Genomic DNA, 22,184 nt, shown 5'->3' with positions numbered 1-22,184 from the left:
TTAAAACAGTAAAAAACTTTAGCGTAAAGAGCGGGATGTTGTAAACTTATATATTTAAAATCAGCATTAAAATGCGATTCTTTTGATGTAGCTATTGATATCAAAATTCAATTTTTTAGAGTTTTGGTTACTATTGAGCCGGATCGCTCCTTACTACAGTTCGTTACCACGAACTGTTTGATAAGGATTTTAAAGCAAGCCATGGATGAAAATCAATTCTTTGCAGGAACGTCTCTCAGGGCCTTATGTAAATACCGCTTAAGACCGCTTATGTAAAAAAAAACCACTGAAATTATTCTTTTCCAATCTTTAGGAATCCAGACTAGTCTGCGATCAGTATTGATTGAGCTCAAATAACATCAGACCTCGATTAATATTAATATTATAATGCTTATACTTAATATCTTGGTACTCAGGACAAGTGTCAGCTATGTATAGATTCATTTAATTTTCTGTCATTACTTTGCTTTTCCTTAAGACATCTTAGTAACGGCCTTATTTCAACTTATCCGAATATAGCGATAGCAATAATTCTTTGAGCGATAGCAATAATTCACTAATTGCAGCAACCTCCAATAACCCGAGTTCTCGTTTCTGATCGGTTTCCGACTTGTATTCGGGGCGTCTTGTCCTTTCAACAGCGCCGGTGAAGGATACCATTGATTTGCTCATGGAATTCTATTCCATGGGAAAGCAAGTCTCTTCACAGTGTGCAGTCAAACGCGGTTAGTAGCGTTTTAGGAACTTTGCCAAGAATTTAATTGGATGATTCATATCGCGTCAGGTAAATTTATCTCCCGTTCAGGGTTTATTTTAATTTTTCGTCACTTCATTTTTGCATTTTTTTTCAAGTTTTTTTTTTGGAAAGAGTCAAATTTTTCAAGTTCAATTTGACTGACAATAATATTTTTTTGACAGATTGACTGTTTGCTTTAAGACGGAAATTCTCTTCCTTTACGTTAAAAATTTTTGTCAACTTGGGAATATTCAGTCAGTGGCGTATCAAGGTTATAAATGCCATTCTATCCTACCACCACATCCTTGTAAATCACAGGCTCTTCCTCTTCCTCCCCTGGTGAGGGAGGGCTCACTGGGGCTTTTCCTCCCCAGCAAAGTTGAACAAATACCAGTGAATAAGATCCTGGTTTCAGGCCTTTATTTCACTCTGTTGGCTGAGAACCACTGCCCGAAGACACAAAGAAATACTATTTTTACTAGAACCCATACCAGTAACTAGTGTTTTTTTTTACCCCAGGAACAACTGCATCGATCCAAGGAATATTTGATGACATTAATGAAAAATTCCTGTCTTATGATTCAATCACATATCTGATGTTGAAATGTCACTTTTTTTCTAAGTAACTGATTTTCTTCTGAATGGTTACCAAATAAGGGGCAATACCAAGTTAGGGGGTACGAAGATCCAATATACATGGCTTACTTTAAATATAGAACGTCGTGTATTCAAAGAAAGTTTTCATGTTTGAAGGTTTTATGTAAGCCCTAACATTTGCCCTTGTTAAACGGCTTTTACGTTACGTATATAATTTTCCATGTTAACTGGTTAAGTAATGTTTTATTATGTTTAACTTTTCACACTTAAGCAGGTCCTGTCATACTAGACCAACATTAAGTAATGCTAGTCTTAAGTTATGATAGCGCGAAAGTTTTTTACGGTATAGCATGAAAGTACCATTAAATATATATATACGGTCCTATGCAAACCCACAATATAGAAACATACAAAGAACAATAAGAAGTTGAAAAGGAATTATAAAACATATTGGCTTTTTTCAGAATATTATTTATGGTAACATATTTTTACCTTATTGAATATTATTCTCCCTTTCATAGGATGAAATGTTTTTCCAGCTTAAGAGCAATTGAAAATTTTCCTAGTCAAAATCCTTTCAAACAGTTCGTGGTAACGAACTGTAGTAAGGAGCGACCCGGCTCAATAGTAACCAAAACTCTAAAAAATGGAATTTTGATACCAATAGCTACATCAAAAGAATCGCATTTTAATGCTGGTTTTAAATATATAAGTTTCATCAAGTTTAGTCTTACCCATCAAAAGTTACGAGCCTGAGAAAATTTGCGTTATTTTAGAAAATACTGGGAAACGCCCCCTAAAAGTCATAGAATCTTAACGAAAATCACACCATCAGATTCAGCGTATCAGAGAACCCTACTGTAGAAGTTCCTATCTACAAAAATGTGGAATTTTGCATTTTTTGCCAGAAGGCAGATCACGGATGCGTGTTTATTTTTTTTTTTGTTTTTTTTTTTTTGTTTTTTTTTTCCCAGGGGTGATCGTATCGACCCAGTTGCCCTAGAATGTTGCAAGAGGGCTCATTCTAACGGAAATGAAAAGTTCTAGTGCCCTTTTTAAGTGACCAAAAAAATTGGAGGGCACCTAGGCCCCCTCCCACGCTAATTATTTTCCCAAAGTCAACGGATCAAATTCTGAGATAGCCATTTTATTCAGCGTAGTCGAAAAACCTTATAACTATGTCTTTGGGGACGACTTACTCCCCCACAGTCCCCGTGGGAGGGGCAACAAGTTACAAACTTTGACCTGTGCTTACATATAGTAATGGTTATTGGGAAGTATACAGGCGTTTTCAGGAGGATTTTTTTGGTTTGGGGGAGGGGTTGAGAAGAGGGGGATATGCTGGGGGAACTTTCCTTCGAGAATTTGTAATGGGAGAAGAAAATTTCCATGAAGGGAGAGCAGGATCTACTAGCATTATTTAAAAAAAAACAATTAAAAAATAAAAGTGAAAAAGCTTTTTCAGCTGGAAGTAAGGAACAGCAATAAAACTTAAAACAAACAGAAATTATTACCCATATGAGGGGATCACCTCCTTCTAATACCTCGCTCTTTACGCTAAAGTATTTTCGGTAATTTCAACTACTTATTCTACGGCTTTTGTGATTCAGGGGGTCATTCTTAATGAATTGGGATAAAATTTAAGCTTTAGTGTAAAGAGCGAGGTACTGACGATGGTTCGAATCCCCTCATATATGTAATAAAAACATGAGAATACAAAAGTTCTTTTCGTAAGCTAATTTATAAGTTACGTAAATCTTTTACCAATAAAAAGATTCGTAAAAAATTAAAAGTTCTAGTTGCCTTTTTAATTAACCAAAAAATCGGGGGGCAACTAGGCTTCGTCCCCCGCTCTTTTTTTCTCAAAATCATTCGATCAAAGTTATGAGAAAGCCATTGAGCCAAAAAAAAAATATGCAATTTTCGTTTTGATTATTCCTCTGCGGAGAGCCAAAATCAAAACATGCATTGATTCAAAAACGTTCAGAAATTAAATAAAAAAAACAAGTTTTTTCAACTGAAAGTAAGGAGTGACATCAAAACTTAAAACGCACAGAAATTACTTCGTACATGAAAGAGGCTGCTTCCTCATCAACGCCCCGCTCTTTACGCTAAAGTTTTTTACTGTTTTAGAAAGAAGAATTGAGAGAAAGAGTCAAACTTTAGCGTAAAGAGCGGGGCGCTGATGAGGAAGCAGCCTCTTTCATGTACGAAGTAATTTCTGTGCGTTTTAAGTTTTGATGTCACTCCTTACTTTCAGTTGAAAAAACTTGTTTTTTTTATTTAATTACTCTTTAAGGCAAACTTAAAGGAATATTTTTCATGCAGGATTTAGCGAGTCTGGTGTTCTACTTTTGCTGCAAAAAATAGGATACATCTTTAATATTTTTTTCACTTTTTTTTATAAGGGCACCTCTTCCAAAAAAATGCAATAGGAGGCATAGTGGTTTTTACATTTATTTTTACAGTCCACTAATTTCTTATTAAAAATGCGCAATTTATAATTTCATAGATATTTATTAATTTATTTCATTTTTATAATTTTCATTCTGCGTAAGGAAAATTCCACCTTGTTGATAAAGGTTTGGAATAATGTATTTTCAACATGTATATTTAAACTTGGTTTAACTTATCTTCAGCCCAGGTGCAGCCCAGCAGATCTTAATACATCAAAAGCAGAGAAACAATGAAAAAAAAAACTAAAGATGTAGAAAAAATTCAGCCTTTTTAGCAAATGATCATTAATTAATTTTAAAAAATTCTTAATTTCACAAAAAGTCAAAAATTAAACAAAACTTCCTGTTTTGCTCCTTTAACAAAAGTTAGTTTTATGTCTTTTGGGCCAATGTGAAAAATACTACAAACCTATAGATTAAATTGGCGTCGGCCATTGGTTAACACATTATTGAAGAAATCATTTGGTAATATTGTGAAAACTTAAGGTAAACCTTAGTTGGATTTATAGGCCGTATCCATAGAAGTAATGTGAATACTATTAAAAAAAAATTAGTTTTTAGTATATAATAAATTATTGATAAGTTATTAATATAAATTATTTGAATCTATATATATAAAAATAAGTTGTCTGTGTGTGGATCTGTGGATGGATCAGGTGACGTCATGTTTGTTCGCATATGACGTCTGAATTATTTCACACTAATACAAAAGAAGAAAAAAACTAAAAAAGGTAAAAACTACAAAAAAAACTAAAAAGAAAAAAAAACTAAAAAAGCTAAAAAACTAAAAAAAACTAAAAAAAAGGTAAAAATCTAATAACTAAAAAAAAACTGAAAAAAATAAAAAAAGGCAAAAACTACAAAAAAAATAAAAACTAATAAAAAAAACTAAAAAAGCTAAAAAACTAAAAAAACTAAAAAAAAACTAAAAAAAGGTAAAAAACTAAAAAAAACTAAAAACTAAAAAAGAAAAAAACTAAAAAAAAGGAAAAAACTGAAAAATAAAAGAGAAAAAGAAAACTAAAAAAATATGAATAAATATATATAAAAATAAGTTGTTTGTGGGTTATGTCTGTCTGTCTGTCTGTCGAGTGACGTCGTGTTTGTCCGCATATGACGTCTGAATTATTTCACACTAATACAAAAGAAGAAAAAAAACTAAAAAAGGTAAAAACTACAAAAAAAACTAAAAAGAAAAAAAAATAAAAAAGCTAAAAAACTAAAAAAAAATAAAAAAAAAACTAAAAAAAGGTAAAAAACTAAAAACTAAAAAAAAACTGAAAAAACTAAAAAAAGGCAAAAACTACAAAAAAAATAAAAACTAATAAAAAAACTAAAAAAGCTAAAAAACTAAAAAAACTAAAAAAAACTAAAAAAGGTAAAAAACTAAAAAAAACTAAAAACTAAAAAAGAAAAAAACTAAAAAAAAGGAAAAAACTGAAAAATAAAAGAGAAAAAGAAAACTAAAAAAATATGAATAAATATATATAAAAATAAGTTGTTTGTGGGTTATGTCTGTCTGTCTGTCTGTCGAGTGACGTCGTGTTTGTCCGCATATGACGTCTGAATTATTTCACACTAATACAAAAGAAGAAAAAAAACTAAAAAAGGTAAAAACTACAAAAAAAAACTAAAAAGAAAAAAAACTAAAAAAGCTAAAAAACTAAAAAAAAACTAAAAAAAGGTAAAAAACTAAAAACTAAAAAAAACTGAAAAAACTAAAAAAAGGCAAAAACTAAAAAAAAACTAAAAACTAATAAAAAAAACTAAAAAAGCTAAAAAACTAAAAAAACTAAAAAAACTAAAAAAAGGTAAAAAACAAAAAAAAACTAAAAACTAAAAAAGAAAAAACTAAAAAAAAGGAAAAAACTGAAAAATAAGAGAAAAAGAAAACTAAAAAAATATTAATAAATATAAAAAATATAAATATAAATATAATATAAATTAGCAATCAACAAAGCACCGAGACACAAATGACGACCGGGACACAGGGAGTATAAATGACGACCAGGACATAAGTAAAAAAAAAAACTAAAAAAACTAAAAAAATGGTAAAAACTACAAAAAAACTAAAAACTAATAAAAAAACTAAAAAATCTAAAAATCTAAATAAACTAAAAAAGAAAAAAAAGAAAAAAGGAAAAAAATAAAGGAGAAAAACAAAACTAAAAAACGAATGTATATACAGACCGGGACACCGGGATACAAATGACGACCGGGACACAGGGAATATAAATGACGACCGGGACACAGGGACACAACTACAATGGGGACGCCGGGGGGCACAGGGGGATATAAATGACGACCGGGACACCGGGACACAAGGAATATAAATGACGCCCGGGACACTCAAAGAGAAATCACAGACTGGAACACCGGGACACAAATGACGACCGGGACACAGGGAATATAAATGACGACCGGGACACAGGGACATAACTACAAAGGGGACGCCGGGGTGCACAGGGGGATATATAAATGACGATGGCGACTCAGGGAATGGTTGATTAGCAATCACCATCAACAAAGCTCAAGGGCAATCATTAGAATCATGAGGTATAGATCTGAATACGGATTGTTTTCCCATGGACCATTATATGTTGCATGTTCAAGAGTCGGTAAACCTGACCATCTATTTATATGCACAGACAATGGGACAGCAAAGAATGTTGTATATTCGCAAGTTTTACGTAGTTAAAAACATATATATATATATATATATATATATATATATATATATATATATATATATATATATATATATATATATATATATATATATATATATATATATATATATATATATATATATATATATATCTATATTCACAGGTGGGACATAGGGACACAACTACAATGGCGCGTAACTAATATGGCGCGTAACGACTTACGCGCGAAGCGCCACCCCAACAGCTAGTATACTATAAATTATATGATAACTTACAAGTTATTTAAAACATTAGCCTAAATCATGGTTGCCACTAAAAATGTGATTTTGGCCCAAATGTGTCCAGATAATTCCATCGTTGCCCTACCACCCCACTTATAAATTCTTTATAAGATTGTTGGGTTGTCGGAGCTAGAATACCCCCGAGTGAAAATTTTCCAAGTAGTTTTCAAATTTAATCACGGAATTTCATAGGCAGAGCAATAGCACTGCCTAAGTAAAGAGCGATGTGGGTGCTATTTGTTTAGAACAGGGTGCTTCGTATCGAAAGAGTTTTTATAGAAACTTCGAGAAGAGCTCATTCGATTGGAAATTGAAAAGGCTACTGCCCTTTTTAATAGTCAAAAGCAATCGGAGGACAACTGGCCCCCTCCCACGCCCACCACTACCCCAAATTAATCTAATCAAATTTTTGAGATAGCAATTCTGTTCAACGTAGTTGAAGGTCCAAAAATTATGTAATTGAGGACAACAACCCCCCATAGCCCTCAAGGCAAGGGTTGTAAGTTATGCTCTGGGGCATATAAGGTATATATAGAAAGGATGATCGTATAAACTTTGGAGGGGGCTCATTGGAATGGTAATCAGAAGCTCTAGGACTGTTTTTCAGATTTAGAGTAATCAGAGGGTGAATACCGGCTCCACACTTCGTATTATCATGAAGTAAATCGATCAGAAATTTTGATATGGCTATTTGTTGTCTTAGATACTTCTAGGAGCTCATCAGGCTGAAAATTGAAAGGACTAGTACTTATCTTTGATAGTATTAAATAATAAAAACAGTTTTTTTACTGAAGGTAAGAAGCGACATTAAAACTTAAAACAAACAGAAGTTGCTCCATACATGGAAGGGGCTGTTCGCTCCTCAACGCTCCGCTCTTTACGCTAAAGTTTGACTCTTTTTCTCAAGTCAGGTTTTCAGGAGGGAGTTTTTCTGGTGAGGGGTCGGGGGCGCGTATTACGTGGGAGGATCTTTCCATGGAGGATATTTTCATGGGGGAAAGGACAATTTTATGAAGGCGGCACTGGACTTCCCAGCATTATTTAAAAAACGACCAGAAATTAAATTAAAAAAACAAACAATTTTTTCAACTGAAACTAAGAAGCAACATTAAAACTTAAAACGAACAGAAATTATTATGTTTATGAGGGGGTTTGCGCTCCTAGTCAATACCTTGTTCTTTACGGTAAAGTTTTTTTTAGTAATTTCATAAGAGCTGTCTATTCTAGTTAAACGGCCTTTGTGATTCAAGGGTCATTCTTAAAGAACTGGAACAAAATTCTAACTTTAGCGTAAAGAATGACGTATTGACTAGGGGGTGAACCCCTTTATATGCGTAATAATTTTCTATTCGCTTTAAGTTTTAATGTTGGTCCTTACTTTCAGTTAAAAAAACTTGTTATTTGTTATTTAATGACTCAAAAAGACTTATGAAGATCGGATTTGATTTGGAGGACGGAATTAATCATGCCACAAATTCACAAATGCTTTGAAATTTAGGTTAATCTTTAAGAAGAATTATTTTTTCTGCACTAGAATTTAAAAATTGTCTTAGGCTACCAGAATGCTTTGTAAGTCAATCATGTGACTTATATTATTCAAAAAAAAAGATTTGATTTTTTTTAATAGCATTTACTTTAATTGAAATCCAATTTTAAGAAGACTTTTCTTCTTGAAAGTTTTAATTCTTCTTCAAAACGAAGGCCAAATCGAGAATATGTGGAGTAGTTGTAAAATGAATATATTGTAATGTGATGGATTTGCCATAAAAATTATCATAACTCTGAACTAATATGCGGTTGTCACACATCATACCGTTATTTAACTGCTTTAACATAATGGTAAAAATTGTCAGTTAAACAGTCAAAAAATGCCAATTAAATTTTTGTGGGCCATTTAGGAGATAGAGGACGTGACAATCCTGCCGATACAATTATTAAACTTTTCCACAAAACAAGCTCTTCAAAGATAAGTAAAGAGCTCCATTAAGCCAGAAGTGAGCTAAAATAAGGTCAAATAATATTCCAAGCCTAAAACTACCACATATCACTATCAATTAAAAATAAACAAAAATTACGATAAATAGCCAAGTCAAACTCAGAAAGAGCAAAAATTAATATGAGCAGGGCTTATAACCCCCTTTATATTATATTTACATTTTATAAATTATATTTATATAATTCTATTATATATAAAGTATATTTTATATTATGTGCGTATATTACGTACTTTTTGCAGGCTAAATGATTCTTAAACATCTTGAAGTCATGATTTAAATATTTCTAAAATATATGGACGTTTTATTGCCAATTACGTATAAAAGAAGAATTATTTTCTTCATTGAACATTTGTTAGAGGTGATTAGACCAAATGTGCATTTTAGGACAATCTCTCTGCTAGAACAAACTAGGAAGCATCAAGTCTTCATGGACCATAAGAGAATTTGTACATGATAATTGAAACTAGAAATAAAATTCCTTTTTAATTTGTGGACGTGTAGAATTTTCCTCCCTTCCTCTAAAAAATGCGGTTCCTTGTTGACCCTAAAAATGTTTTGTTTTTCTGGAAGATATTAAATCTTTTAATAAACAGAATTTACACTGCATATTTTCTTGAGGGCTACAGAAACTTTGGCCTACCACTTTTGACACTGAAGTTCGACTTATGTTTTGCTGGAAACATTTTAGAATATTATACATTGAGCCATTCGTTAATTACAATTATTATGCTTGCCGATTGCATTTCAAAGCCTTTTAACTGAAAATTTTATGGTTATTATTTTTTTTTCTTTTTTTAACTGAACAGAACATTTCATTCTCTAAGCATACAATAAAAAGTTCAACTTTTTATGACATTAGTCTGGTGTGGGAGCTTTCTCTTTACAAGCATTAAAAAAAAATCAATTATAATCCTTGTTGTTTTTATGTTTTAATGTCATTCTTTGCTTTTCAAGATTTCTAAGTCACATTTTCCACTTTAGATTTAGCTCTTTTCAATATCATGTTAAGGTTACACTAAATATAAGGGTTACACAGGGTGCCTAGTTCTACTTTCGAATCCCAGCTCTTCCCTCGAAATTAAACTTTTTTGTTTTGAATGTCAAAATCCATCGCTTTCCTTACCATCGGTCGTTTCGATAATAAGAGGGGTCTATATAAGAAGTAATATATATAATTATCTATAATAATATATATATACTAAATACAATAAGGTAATATAAATAAGCAGTCATCGTCCGGTACTCATGTTGCACATTATGTCAAATTTTAATCCAAATGAAGGGAGGCGAAAGAGCAAATTCTATATCTATAAATTAAACAAATGAAAATAAAGAGAAACGGTATAGTATTTAAAATAAGACACGAAAAAATAGAAAAAAAACAAATTTTTAGTAATAAAAAGCCCAAAAATTTTAATTCAAAGTTCTTAAGCGTTTATCAACGGGAAAAAAATACACTAAGCAAAACAGAGTATGTAAATAAAATAAAAGAAAAAAAAACAACAGACGAATAACCAAAAATCTCGCATGTCGATTAGTCGACATACTGTATATTATTAATAGTTTTTTTTTGCTTTTCGTCTGTGTTTTTGTTTTATGTATTTTTCTGTCTTTTATTTTATTTATATGTTCTTTTTAATTTAGTTTATTGTTTTCCGCTAATAACGGCTTCCGTATGCAAAGTCGAAATATTTGGAGATTTTTAATTATTAAAAAGTTTTTTTTTCAATGTCTTGTTTAAAATATCATAACCACTTTTATTTATATTCTTTGTTTAATTGTAAATGAAAAGGCAGTGGGGTCTAAGAAATTATTTAAATTCTACCCCAATAATTATCTTATAGGCCCTTTCATTCTAAGTTTGAAAATTGGCTCTAAAATTCTTTCTTCTTAGTGCTCGGGATCTCTTGTCCTAATAACTTGAGCATACCTAAGCATTTATGTTTAAATGGTTTATTGTGACCTTTCATTCTGAACGGACTGCATATCTAATAGGGTCTAAGGATTCACTGTCTGTTGGCATGCCATTCGTAACTGGTAGGCATTATAAATAGCTTGTAGACAATTTTAAGCCGAATGGCTATCGCGTAATTTTCGCTTGATGACATTGTTGTTCCCTTGATTTCACTTGATGCTTCCACTAGCTGATCAACTAGTCTCGGGAAAAAAAAAAAGAAAAAAAGGGTAACCATCCTTCAGCAAAAAAATAAATTTCTTATGTTGGTAGATTTTGCTTTGGAACCTTGACTTTGGAGCTTTCGCGATTAAAGAGCTTGATGGTACAATTTTCTTCCAGATTACCGCCCCTTAGAGGTTTATCCCTGACGGTGTTTTGCCTTTTGTCTACAACAATACTACTACTACTACTACTACTAACAACTCGCCGCAGCTCCAAGCCGTCTGAAGCCAACCCAGCTGCGCACGCTCATCATCCACCAGAGCCTCCCTCTTTACACCCTCCAAAGAAGTTCCCATTTCCTTTAAACCTTTCTTTACTACATCCTCCCACCCCAGACGAGGACGACCTGGTTTCCCTTTAGCCCTAGATGGTTGGCCAAAAAGGAAAATCTTCGGCAATTTGTTATCCTTCATCCGCAGAATGTGCCCTAACCATCTCAACCTTTCTTTCATTATAGCCCTAGAAAGCGGGATTGAGCCATACTTTTCGTACAGCCTACTGTTTGAAATACAATCAGTCAGCAGGGTACCCAGAACAATCCATTAGCAATTGCTCTGGAAAACATCTAGTAAATCTTCATACGCTTTTCTGAGCGCCCATACTTCAGAGCCATATGTGACCACTGTCATCACTGTACCTTTTAATAATCTAATCTTGGTTTGTAGACTTATCTTCCTACTTTTCCAAACATTTTTTAATTTTGAAAAACGCCCTGAGCCTTGGCTATTCCGTTTTTAACAGTGTAACTGCTTCCACCGTTTTTACTAATAATACTACCAAGATAAGTAAAGCTGCCCGCCTGATCATTCTATTCGTTACCCATCATCACCTTTTTAATCTTCACTTATTCCTAGCCTTAGTGACTTAGTCTTCTTAACATTAATTTTCAAACCTATTCTAGCACCCTGAACTCGCAAAACCGCTAAAAGTTCGTTCATTTTGCTCACACTTCCTTCTAGGATGCTTAAATCATCAGCATAATCTAAGTTAAGGACATTTTTTCTTCCTTTTTGATTTCGTGGTCTCCCATTGCCTTTCCTGTGCTGCTTAAGACAAAGTTCATCAAAATGATCCATATAAGGGGGATAGAACAAAACCCTGCTTAACTCCTGATTTAATACAAAACCAGCTGATAATCTCATTTCTGACCTTAACTGTAGCAGCATTATTCTCATACTTAGCTCTAATTACTTTAATATATTTATCTGGTATACCATATACCAGATAAGGTACTTCCCCTTTTTCGAAAATCATATTCATAATCTTCAAAAACTTTTTTCTAACCTCGGAGCCACCACATTGAAGAAATTCATTTACCACATCAGCACCTAGAGCCTTATTATTCCTTAATCCTTTTAGTACAGTCGCTAATTCTTCATCACAAAACAAACCATGCTTCATATCCAAGGTATCACAAACCTTTTCATTCTCCTCTATATCTTTTCCTACTACTGTATCTCGGTTTAGTAATTTCTCAAAATCTTTCACCCATCTCTAAATAAATAAATAATTTATTTATAACCCACAAAGTACATTAAACTGTGGAGTAAACACACAAAAAAAGAAAAAACAAGACAAAAAACATAACAACATAAATAACATAGCAGCATAACGACATACAACATAAATAAATTACCTCCAATCAAAAAATGGCCAAAGAGGGTCAAAAACACCGACCATTTGCCGAGTTTTAAAACATATATCTTTAGATAAATGTTTCAGTCGCGAGGGCGCATCAACGATGTCAAATTTAAATACGACTGTATGATTCCGATACCACCGAGGCAGACGCAGCAAATACTTGCAATACTTAAAATATCCTGAGCGTATTTTCTTTGTATCCATCTTGCGAAGGAGGAAAGCAAAACCAGAAAGATAAAAAACAGCAGGGGCACAAAAACTAGAATAAAGACGGCATAGTCCATTTCGGTTATACCGACCACGATTTGGTGAAATTTTCGCGTATCCAACCCGCATACTTTTCAGCACGCTGGACGTAATAGCGGAGCAAGTAGACGAAAGTGACGTGGAAAAAGAGAGACCCAACCATTTAATACTTGCTGAACATGGTATAGTTAAAGAACCCAAGCAAAGAGGTGATGCTGGTGGAGGACTCCCAAAACACAAAAACTCACATTTGGAGGCATTAACTGAAAGGCCTACTGTGGATAGTGCGGCTGAAAGCCGGTAGAAGTTGGTAATTAGACTATTTTTTGTCCGGCTAAGAAGCAGAACATCATCAGCATAAGCAACGTGACTAATGCCTAAATTATCATTGTAAAAAATTGACGGTTGAAGACGTTGGAGACACGAAGCTAAAACACATTTAAAAATGCTCGGGGATAACACGGCACCTTGCCTAACGCCTTTTTTAACAGGAATATACTCCCCTACCGTACCATTCCACTTCACCCTAATTGAAGAATTAGCATACCAATACTTAAGCACGGAAACAATAGAAAGGTTAACACCCGAGGCTGCTAGAGAAAACAAAGCATTTGAATGAATTACATTATCAAAAGCACTAGATATGTCAACAGTCAAACAATACAGGGGACTTTTTTGAGCAACAGCTTGTTTCATTAGCCGACCCACAATATGGTGAGCTTGAAAACAGCCCATACCTTTTCTAAAACCAAGCTGGAAGGGTGTAAAATTGCACTTGGAGTTAATGGCCGGTAGCTGTACATATTCAAATAGCTTACTAACAAAACAAGACACAGTGATAGGACGATAATTAGAGCAAGCACTGGGGTCCTTACCCCTCTTGACTATGGGAGATATACAACCGGACAAAAAACTATCTGGCACAACGGACTGTGCCAAACACATCTGAAACAATAATTGCAAATGCTTCAGCAGTTCAGGACAATCATAGGCAAAAAAATTGAAGCAAAGACCATCACTATCGAGAGACTCAGACTTATTCACTTGCATAAGACCTTGGAGTATAACACCAGATTCCACCGACAACACTTGAGATTGGTTAATACGAATTGGGAGGATTGAGTTTACAAGCTTTGTAAAATGATTTTGGAGATTAATATTAAACGAAAGCAAAATATTTTTATAATGAGAAACGAAGTCACATAGCCGAAGAGACGAATTAATTGGAGGTGAACACTTAACACTGTTTATAACACGATCCCAGGATTTCTTGTCACAAGGACCATCCCAGGCATTCAGTCTCGCTCTACGCAGGGAATATTTGTACTCTCGTTTGGTTTTCTGTTTTATTTGATGTACTGAACCAGAAGAAGGACGATTACAGGCTATCCACATACGGAGCCAGAACTTAGATTTTTGTTTAGCTATCTTCACTTTAGGATCAACTTTCCAAAAGGGATTGCGAGTACCCGTTCGCACGCACTCGGAGGGTACAGCTGTTTTAGCGGCAGACTTTAGACAGAACACTATTTGCTGATAATACGAGTTGATATCTATCCGCGTTGAAGTTGTAGATACAGATGTTTGCAATAAGTGGAATGGCACTTTAATAGATGATAATAACTGGGACAATGTCAGTACATAAAGTGGAACATTGGTATTTTCCCAATTTAACTTTGAGAACCACTTGGGAGAGTTACGTTGCACAGAGGTCGCCATGGAGCAAGATAGTTGGCACGTGATTGGTAAATGATCGTCGTCGATTTTAGAGTCTTCCACATGAACTATTGATGAAAGTAGAGTTGAATCTGACACAATTACATGATCAAGGTTGGAAGTAAGACCACCACGATTGTGAATATAAGTAAATAGAAGATCTTTATCAGCAAGATGGAATCCTCCAGGTGGTGAATCGAGAAAGATTTCAGATCGGTCGGAATTAGATAATAAGTCAGTGTTCATGTCACCGGCGAGAACCCATTTGGTATTTTGTTTTGAAAGGTCGCTAAGTAGTGTTCGTAGGCGATTACATGCTTGTGAAAAACTAGACAATGACTGCACAGTCTTTTTATTACAGGGGAAATAAATGTTTATAAATGCGGTATCACCACATTTTATCGCTAAGATGTTAGCGTCGCTTTGCAATAATATCGGCTGAGTCTTGTGTCTGAAATAGATGGCCAGACCTCCTGATGGTCTTCCACGGGTTTTTTGGGCGGCTCTCAAGAAGGTATAATGGGTCCGAGAACGCTTTAGGCTATCAACATTCACTTTAGAGAGAAGGTGCTCCTGTAGAAACACAATATCATTTTCAAGTAGCTCACTTATCAGTAGATCCTTGTCTTTTGTACCATTAATATTAAGGGAAACAAAGCTAAACGGAGTTTGAGCATTCATTTATTAGCGTTGTTGAGAGCCGATCGGAGAACTTTGCATTTCAGGCTAAAACTTGCGTGTTCCATAGTGCAATTTGCACATTTTGGCGAGGCTTGGCAAGGGTTTTCCTTGGAATTCACATGAGGGCCAGAACATCTGGAACACTTGGGATGTGCTGGTGAGCTGGGACAAGCTCCAATCAGGTGATCAGTACTTTGACAGCGAAAGCATCGATGTGGAATGGATTGAAAGGGCTTAGCGCGAAAAATTTCATATCCAATACGGATTCCCGACTCCAGAACCGCATTCAGAGCGGTTTTGTCGACGAACTTGACGAACTCTTTCCTTATCACTAATTGTGGTCCGTTCCTATCTTTAACTGGGACAAGTCCAGATTGACTACTCCCTCTTAATTTATGATGCCGTCAAGCTGCATCTTCCAGATCCTTGGCAATTTTATCCATGGACTCCACTCCACACCTCCTCAATTCATGTTTTAATGCTTTCTCAACTTTTCTTACATTCCTTTTGTTTTTATGTGATCTATCACTCTGATAGTTCGTGTACGAACCCTTCTCCTCTCTATTAAACATTAAATAAAAAAAACAAGTTTTTTAAAATGAAAGTAAGGAGCGACATTAAAACTTAAAACGAACAGAAATTACACCGTATATTAAAGGGGCTTTTCCTCCTCAACGCCCCGCTCTTTAAGCTAAAGTCTGACTCTTTCTCTTAACTCTACTTCTTGAAACAGTAAAAAAAACTTTAGCGTAAAGAGCGGGGCGTTGAAGAGGAAAAGCCCCTTTCATATACGGAGTAATTTCTGTTCGTTTTAAGTTTTAATGTCGCTCCTTACTTTCATTTAAAAAAACTTGTTTTTTTATTTAATTTCTGGACGTTTTTTAATTAATGCATGTTTTGATCTTGGCTCTCCGCACATAAATAATTAAAACGAAATTTGCATATTTTTTTTTTTTTTGCCAAATGGCTTTCTCATAGTTTAATCGGAAGATTTTGAGGAAAAAGGAGAGACGGAGGAAGCCTAGTTGCCCTCCGATTTTTTGATTACTTAAAAAGGCAACTAGAACTTTTAATTTTTTTTTTTACGAATATTTTCATTAGTAAAAATAGACGTAATTTACGAATTAATTTACGTAACGAACTTCTATATTCGTATGTTTTTATTGCGTATATGAGGGAGTTCACCCCTCGTCAATACCTCGCTCTTTACACTAAAGCTCAAATTCTCTCCCAATTCCTTAAGAATGACCCTTGAATCACAAAGGCCGTAGAATAAATAGTTGAAATTACTAAAAATACTTTAGCGTAAAGAGCGAGGCATTACGAGGAGGTATACCCCTTATATACGCAATAATTTCTGCTCGTTTTATGTTTTAATGCTGCTCCTCACTTTCAGTAGAAAAAAAACTTTTCATATTAATTATTTCATTGTTTTTTTTTTAAATAATTCTAAAAAGTCCTGCGCCCCCTTCATTGAAAGTGTCTTCTCCCATGTGAAGTTTTTCCTTGGAAAGATACTCCCACGAAAACCCCCCACCTCAACTTTCCCTCCCAAACCAAAAAAATCCCCCTGAAAACGTCCGTACACTTCCCAGTAACCATTACTATATGTAAACACAGGTCAAAGTTTGTAACTTGCAACCCCTCCCAAGGGGACTGCGGAGGAGTAAGTTGTCCCCAAAGACATAGTTATTAGATTTTTCGACTATGGTGAATAAAATGGCTATCTCAGAATTTTGATCCGGTGACTTTTGGGAAAAAATGAGCGTGGGAAGGGGCCTACGTGCCCTCCAATTTTTTGGTTACTTAAAAAGGGCACTAGAACTTTTAATTTTCATTAGAATGAGCCCTTTCGCGACATTCTAGGACAACTGGGTCGATACGATCATCCCTGGAAAAAAAAAAACAAACAAAAAACAAATAAACACACATCCGTGATTTGTCTTCTGGCAAAAAATGCGAAATTCCACATTTTATAGATAGGAGCTTGAAACCTCTACAATAAGGTTCTCTAATAGGCCTACGTCGAATCCGATGGTGTGATTTTGTTAAGATTGTCTGACTTTTGGGGGGTATTTTCCCCTATTTTCTAAAATGAGGTAAATTTTCTCAGGTTCGTAACTTTTGATAGGTAAGACTAATCTTGATGAAAGTTACATATTTAAAATCAGCATGAAAATGCGATTTTTTTTATGTAACTATTGGTATCAAAATTCCGTTTTTTTAGAGTTTCGGTTACTATTGAGCCGGGTCGCTCCTTACTACAGTTCGTTACCACGAACTGTTTGATATAGCTTTTTCACTAACATTCTTAGCTGCAGTCTTGACTTTTTATTCCTAAGACTTCGTCAGCAAAATCACAAATTGTTTTTTCTAAAATTATTCCAACCATCTTCCACATTGTCAAATTTTAAACTCTCAAGTTTAGTATTCAGCTGTTCCTGGAGTTTCTCTAAAATTCTCATCCTGAAGTCTACTAACATCACAACTTAACGAAAGGTAGTTACCCTTCCGAATTTTCAGCTTTAAATTGCAGAAAGAGCAAAAAACTGGTAAGTGCGAAAATATTTGTAAATATTTTAACAACGGATTGTAACAATTTAAAAACCATGAGAAGTAAAAAAAAGTTCAATATATATATATATATATATATATATATATATATATATATATATATATATATATATAATAAATATATATATATATATATATTTGTGGAAATTTTTTTGTTAGATTTTCAACCTCTAACCAAAGAATTTACAAATAATTGCTCAAAGTTAGGGAATTTTTCTCTTCTTTATAGTGATTTTTTTTAAATGTGTTTTTCTAAATTTTTCTTTTGTGACAACTGATTTGTTGAGCTGCATCCTTTGGGTCAAATCAAATTATGCATATTTTGCTCCTTCAGATTTGGCAGGAAAATCCTACCTAACCAGACTTGTAACTTGTATACTATAAGCAGAGGTTGGAATAGGTATCTGGCTGTCCCAATTCAAAACCTGTCTTGTACCATCCAAATCAATATGTGCTGTAATTTCTTGGTCTACTCTAGTTGGCTCGCCTTGTTTTGTCATTTGTAAGTGCCTGACCCAACATTTTGTATATGATCTCTCCGTCATTTCATACTTATTGAAGAAATTTGTGGTTATTTTCACCTTTATATTCATCTGTAGAAGTTCATCAAAGGAGCGACCCGGCTCAATAGTAACCAAAACTCTAAAAAATTGAATTTTGATATCAATAGCTACATCAAAAGAATCGCATTTTAATGCTGATTTTAAATATATAAGTTTCATCAAGTTTAGTCTTACCCATCAAAAGTTACGAGCCTGAGAAAATTTGCCTTATTTAGGAAAATAGGAGGAAACACCCCCTAAAAGTCGTAGGATCTTAGTGAAAATGACACCATCAGTTTCAGCGTATCAGAGAACCCTACTGTAGAAGTTTCAAGCTCCTATCTACAAAAATGTGGAATTTTGTATTTTTTGCCAGAAGACAAATCACGGGTGCGTGTTTATTTATTTATTTATTTTTTTTTTCCCAGGGGTCATCGTATCGACCAAGTGGTCCTAGAATGTCGCAAGAGGGCTCATTCTAACGGAAATGAAAAGTTCTAGTGCCCTTTTTAAGTGACCAAAAAATTGGAGGGCATCTAGGCCCCCTCCCTTGCTCATTTTTTCCCAAAGTCAACGGATCAAAATTTTGAGATAGCCATTTTGTTCAGCATAGTCGAAAACCATAATAACTATGTCTTTGGGGATGACTTACTCCCCCAGAATCCCTGGGGGAGGGGCTGCAAGTTACAAACTTTGACCAGTGTTTACATATAGTAATGGTTATTGGGAAGTGTACAGACGTTTTCAGGGGGATTTTATTTTGTTTGGGGGTGGGGCTGAGGAGAGGGGGCTATGTTGGAGGATCTTTCCTTGGAGGAATCTGTCATGGGGGAAGAAAAATTCAATGAAAAGGGCGCAGGATTCTCTAGCATTACTATAAGAAAACAATGAAAAATAAACATGAAAACGTTTTTTCAAATGAAAGGAAGAAGTAGCATTGAAACTTAAAACGAACAGAGATTATTACGCATATGAGGGGTTCTAAAAATACTTTAGCATAAAGAGCGAGGTATTTAGGAGGAGATAAATACCTCGCTCTTTATGCTAAAGTATTTTTAGTAATTTCAACTATTTATTCTACGGCCTTTCTGATTCAGGGGTCATTTTAAAGAATTGGGACAAAACTTACGATTTAGTGTAAAGAACGAGGTATTAACGAGGGTACAAACCCCATCATATACATAATAATAATTAAAGAATATAAAAGTTTGTTACGTAAGTTAATTCTAAAGTTACGTATATTTTTTGCTAATAAAAAAATTCGTTAAAATTAAAATTAATAGTTGCCTTTTTATGTAACCGAAAAATTGCATGGCAACTAGGCCTCCTTCCCCATCCCATATTTCTCAAAATCGTATGATCAAAACTAAGAGAAAGCCATTTAGCCAAAAAAGGAATTAATATGCAAATTTCGTTTGAATAGTTTATGTGTGGAGAGTCAAAATCAAACATGCATTAATTCAAAAACGTTCAGAAATTACATAAAAAAACTAGGTTTTTTTAACTGAAAGTAAGGAGCGACATTAAAACTTAAAACGAACAGAAATTACTCCGTATATGAAATGGATTGTTCCCTCCGCAATCCCTCCCTCTTTACGCTAAAGTTTGACTCTTTGCCACAATTCTGCTTTTTAAAACAATTAAAAGCTTTAGCGTAAAGAGCGAGGGATTGCGGAGGGAACAATCCATTTCATATACGGAGTAATTTCTGTTCGTTTCAAGTTTTAATGTCGCTCCTTACTTTCAGTTAAAAAAACCTAGTTTTTTTTTATGTAATTGCTTAAAGTCTTGAATAATCGTTCTTACTCTCGTAATTACGATTCATTATGTCTCCGCTGTTCCTTAAATTAATAATTAAATTAAAATTAGGATTTTTCCTAATTTTACCCAACTTCGGCTGAACAAAAAGCTAAAAGTTTGCCAATGGATTCAAAAGAGGTCACAGGAAAAAATTTAAATGAATTCAGAACTACATTTGGGAGTAAGGAATGTAGTTAAAAATTTAATGTGTGGAGGGTGAGTACTCCGAGCTACGTTGGCACCAGATCGTTAGCATCTTGTAGCAGAAATCCTTTAAGAAGAGAGTACATATCTTGCCTTGAAAATGAAGTTTGTTTCTTTGCTGTTTTGTTTTTTGTTTGTTATCTTGTTTGTTTTTTTATGTCAAAAAAACTGAATCTTATTTTTAAATTTGATATCATCCATTTGAATTCTTTGTTTATGGTTGTATGCAATCTTTTTCCGCGATCTTGAATAGTTTACTCACTTGGATGGGTGCTTGCATTTTTGCGTTTAAGGATAAACAAAAAGTCCTGTCTCTGAAGAAAAACCTTAAAGTAGTCGCGACTTTCTCAGTGCAAAGGATATTCTGATATTTTTCAGTTTAATTCGGATCGAGCTATGGAGGTATGTGGCAGTGGACGTATGGAGTTTAAGGTTTTTTAACTAGGGACATAGCCATAGGAGATATACAGGTGGGCATAATAAATACAGTAAACAACTCTTAATTCTATGGCTAAGAGTGTGCACAGTTTCAAACGCTAAAAAGCGCAGGTCCTCATTTATGACAGTCTCATAGGATACTACCAATTAAGGGAGAAGCTCTGAAATGAACTAAGGTTTTGCCCCTTTTTAGGACCCCTTTCTCAAAGGAACCAATTTTTTTCAATGTTTTCTTTTGGGGTGTAATTGGCCAAAGACTCAATGTTAAGCTGATTGGAAAAAGTTCTTTGTTCGTCTTTCAGCCTCAACTTCTAAAGATATCCGTGCCCAAAGCTTTTTTCTTACATTAGAGTTCTCTGGCACAGGGGACTATTACATTTGAGTCCTTGCAATTGAATGTCTCTCAGAGACGAAACATTTGTTGGCCCATTTTCGAGCCTCCTAACCCTCCCTTCTTTCCAAATAATGGGGTCCATTTGTACAAGGAAGTACTCCCTAAGAGTTTCAACTTAATCAGACAGTCAAGATAAAATAAAAAACCATTTTTCTGGCATAAAACTAATCTGTGAACAATGGACAATTTAAATAATTTATGGTCCTTGATCCAAGGGCCGTGTAGGTCATGTCGAACCCATGCACACATTTTTGAACCAATATGTGCTGGGAACACTCAGCACACATTAAGGAAAACTTTTGGCTTCTGAAAAAAAATGCCTGGAAGGGTTACAGGGGTGGGGAAATATTGCACGGGAGAGGGACTGATAGTCTTCCAATCACCTTTGAACTTTTAAATGAGCACTAAGAATATGATTTTCGAAGGAATTAGCCCTCTGACAAGTTTGCACGCCTGTTTCTTTCAGGGGAAGTGGTAAGAAAAGAAACAACTAAATAATGTATTGAAGACAAAGCTCTGCATAAATTTTCTTCTTCAAATCGAATTCGATTCTTTTTTATTGTTTAGGCCAAAGGTACGTGTCTCTTGTTTTTATCTACAATTTCGCTTGAATAAATTCATTGTTTACGGGTGTTTACAATATTTTTCGGCGATCGTTTACTTACTTGGATACGTGCTTGCATTTTTGCGTTTAATGATAAACAAAGTTCCTTTCAATGAAGAAAGACGTAATGGCAGTAATGGCAATTTTCTCAGTGAATAGGGTCATCAAATCTTTTTCAGATTATTTTGGTTCAAACCATGGAGGTATTCTGTGGGGAGGTATCTAAGCTACACTTTTAGATTTTTGGGTATAAATAACACTTTCAAGTTTTTGCCCCGCCCTCCTGAGCAATTAAAAGAAACAAAAGTTCGGCGATATGTATCTCATAATAAAAAAATACAAGCTGAGGCAATAGAAGAGGTTTTTGTCACACCACCCAAACAATTAAAGGAAACTAAGGTGGTCATCGATGCCTACCATACCTTCAAA

General features: G+C 34.2%; 1 protein-coding gene across 3 annotated transcripts in view; it reads left to right on the top strand.

Moving 5' to 3' along the window:
- The first annotated feature begins 615 nt into the window (after positions 1–615).
- LOC136038225 (potassium/sodium hyperpolarization-activated cyclic nucleotide-gated channel 3-like) overlaps positions 616–22,184 on the top strand; it is a 292,504-nt gene continuing 270,935 nt past the window's right edge. The window contains exon 1 of one of the 3 annotated variants that reach the window (XM_065721317.1): positions 616–784. The gene's annotated coding sequence lies outside the window, so the exon portion shown is untranslated. Of the gene's footprint in view, positions 785–20,464; positions 20,722–22,184 lie in introns of those variants that run through there. The other 2 variants (XM_065721319.1, XM_065721318.1) reach the window with 2 other exon arrangements.

Source organism: Artemia franciscana, chromosome 17, assembly GCF_032884065.1.
Source record: "Artemia franciscana chromosome 17, ASM3288406v1, whole genome shotgun sequence".
Lineage (NCBI taxonomy): Eukaryota > Metazoa > Arthropoda > Branchiopoda > Anostraca > Artemiidae > Artemia > Artemia franciscana.
This window is presented reverse-complemented; position numbering and strand designations above follow the sequence as displayed.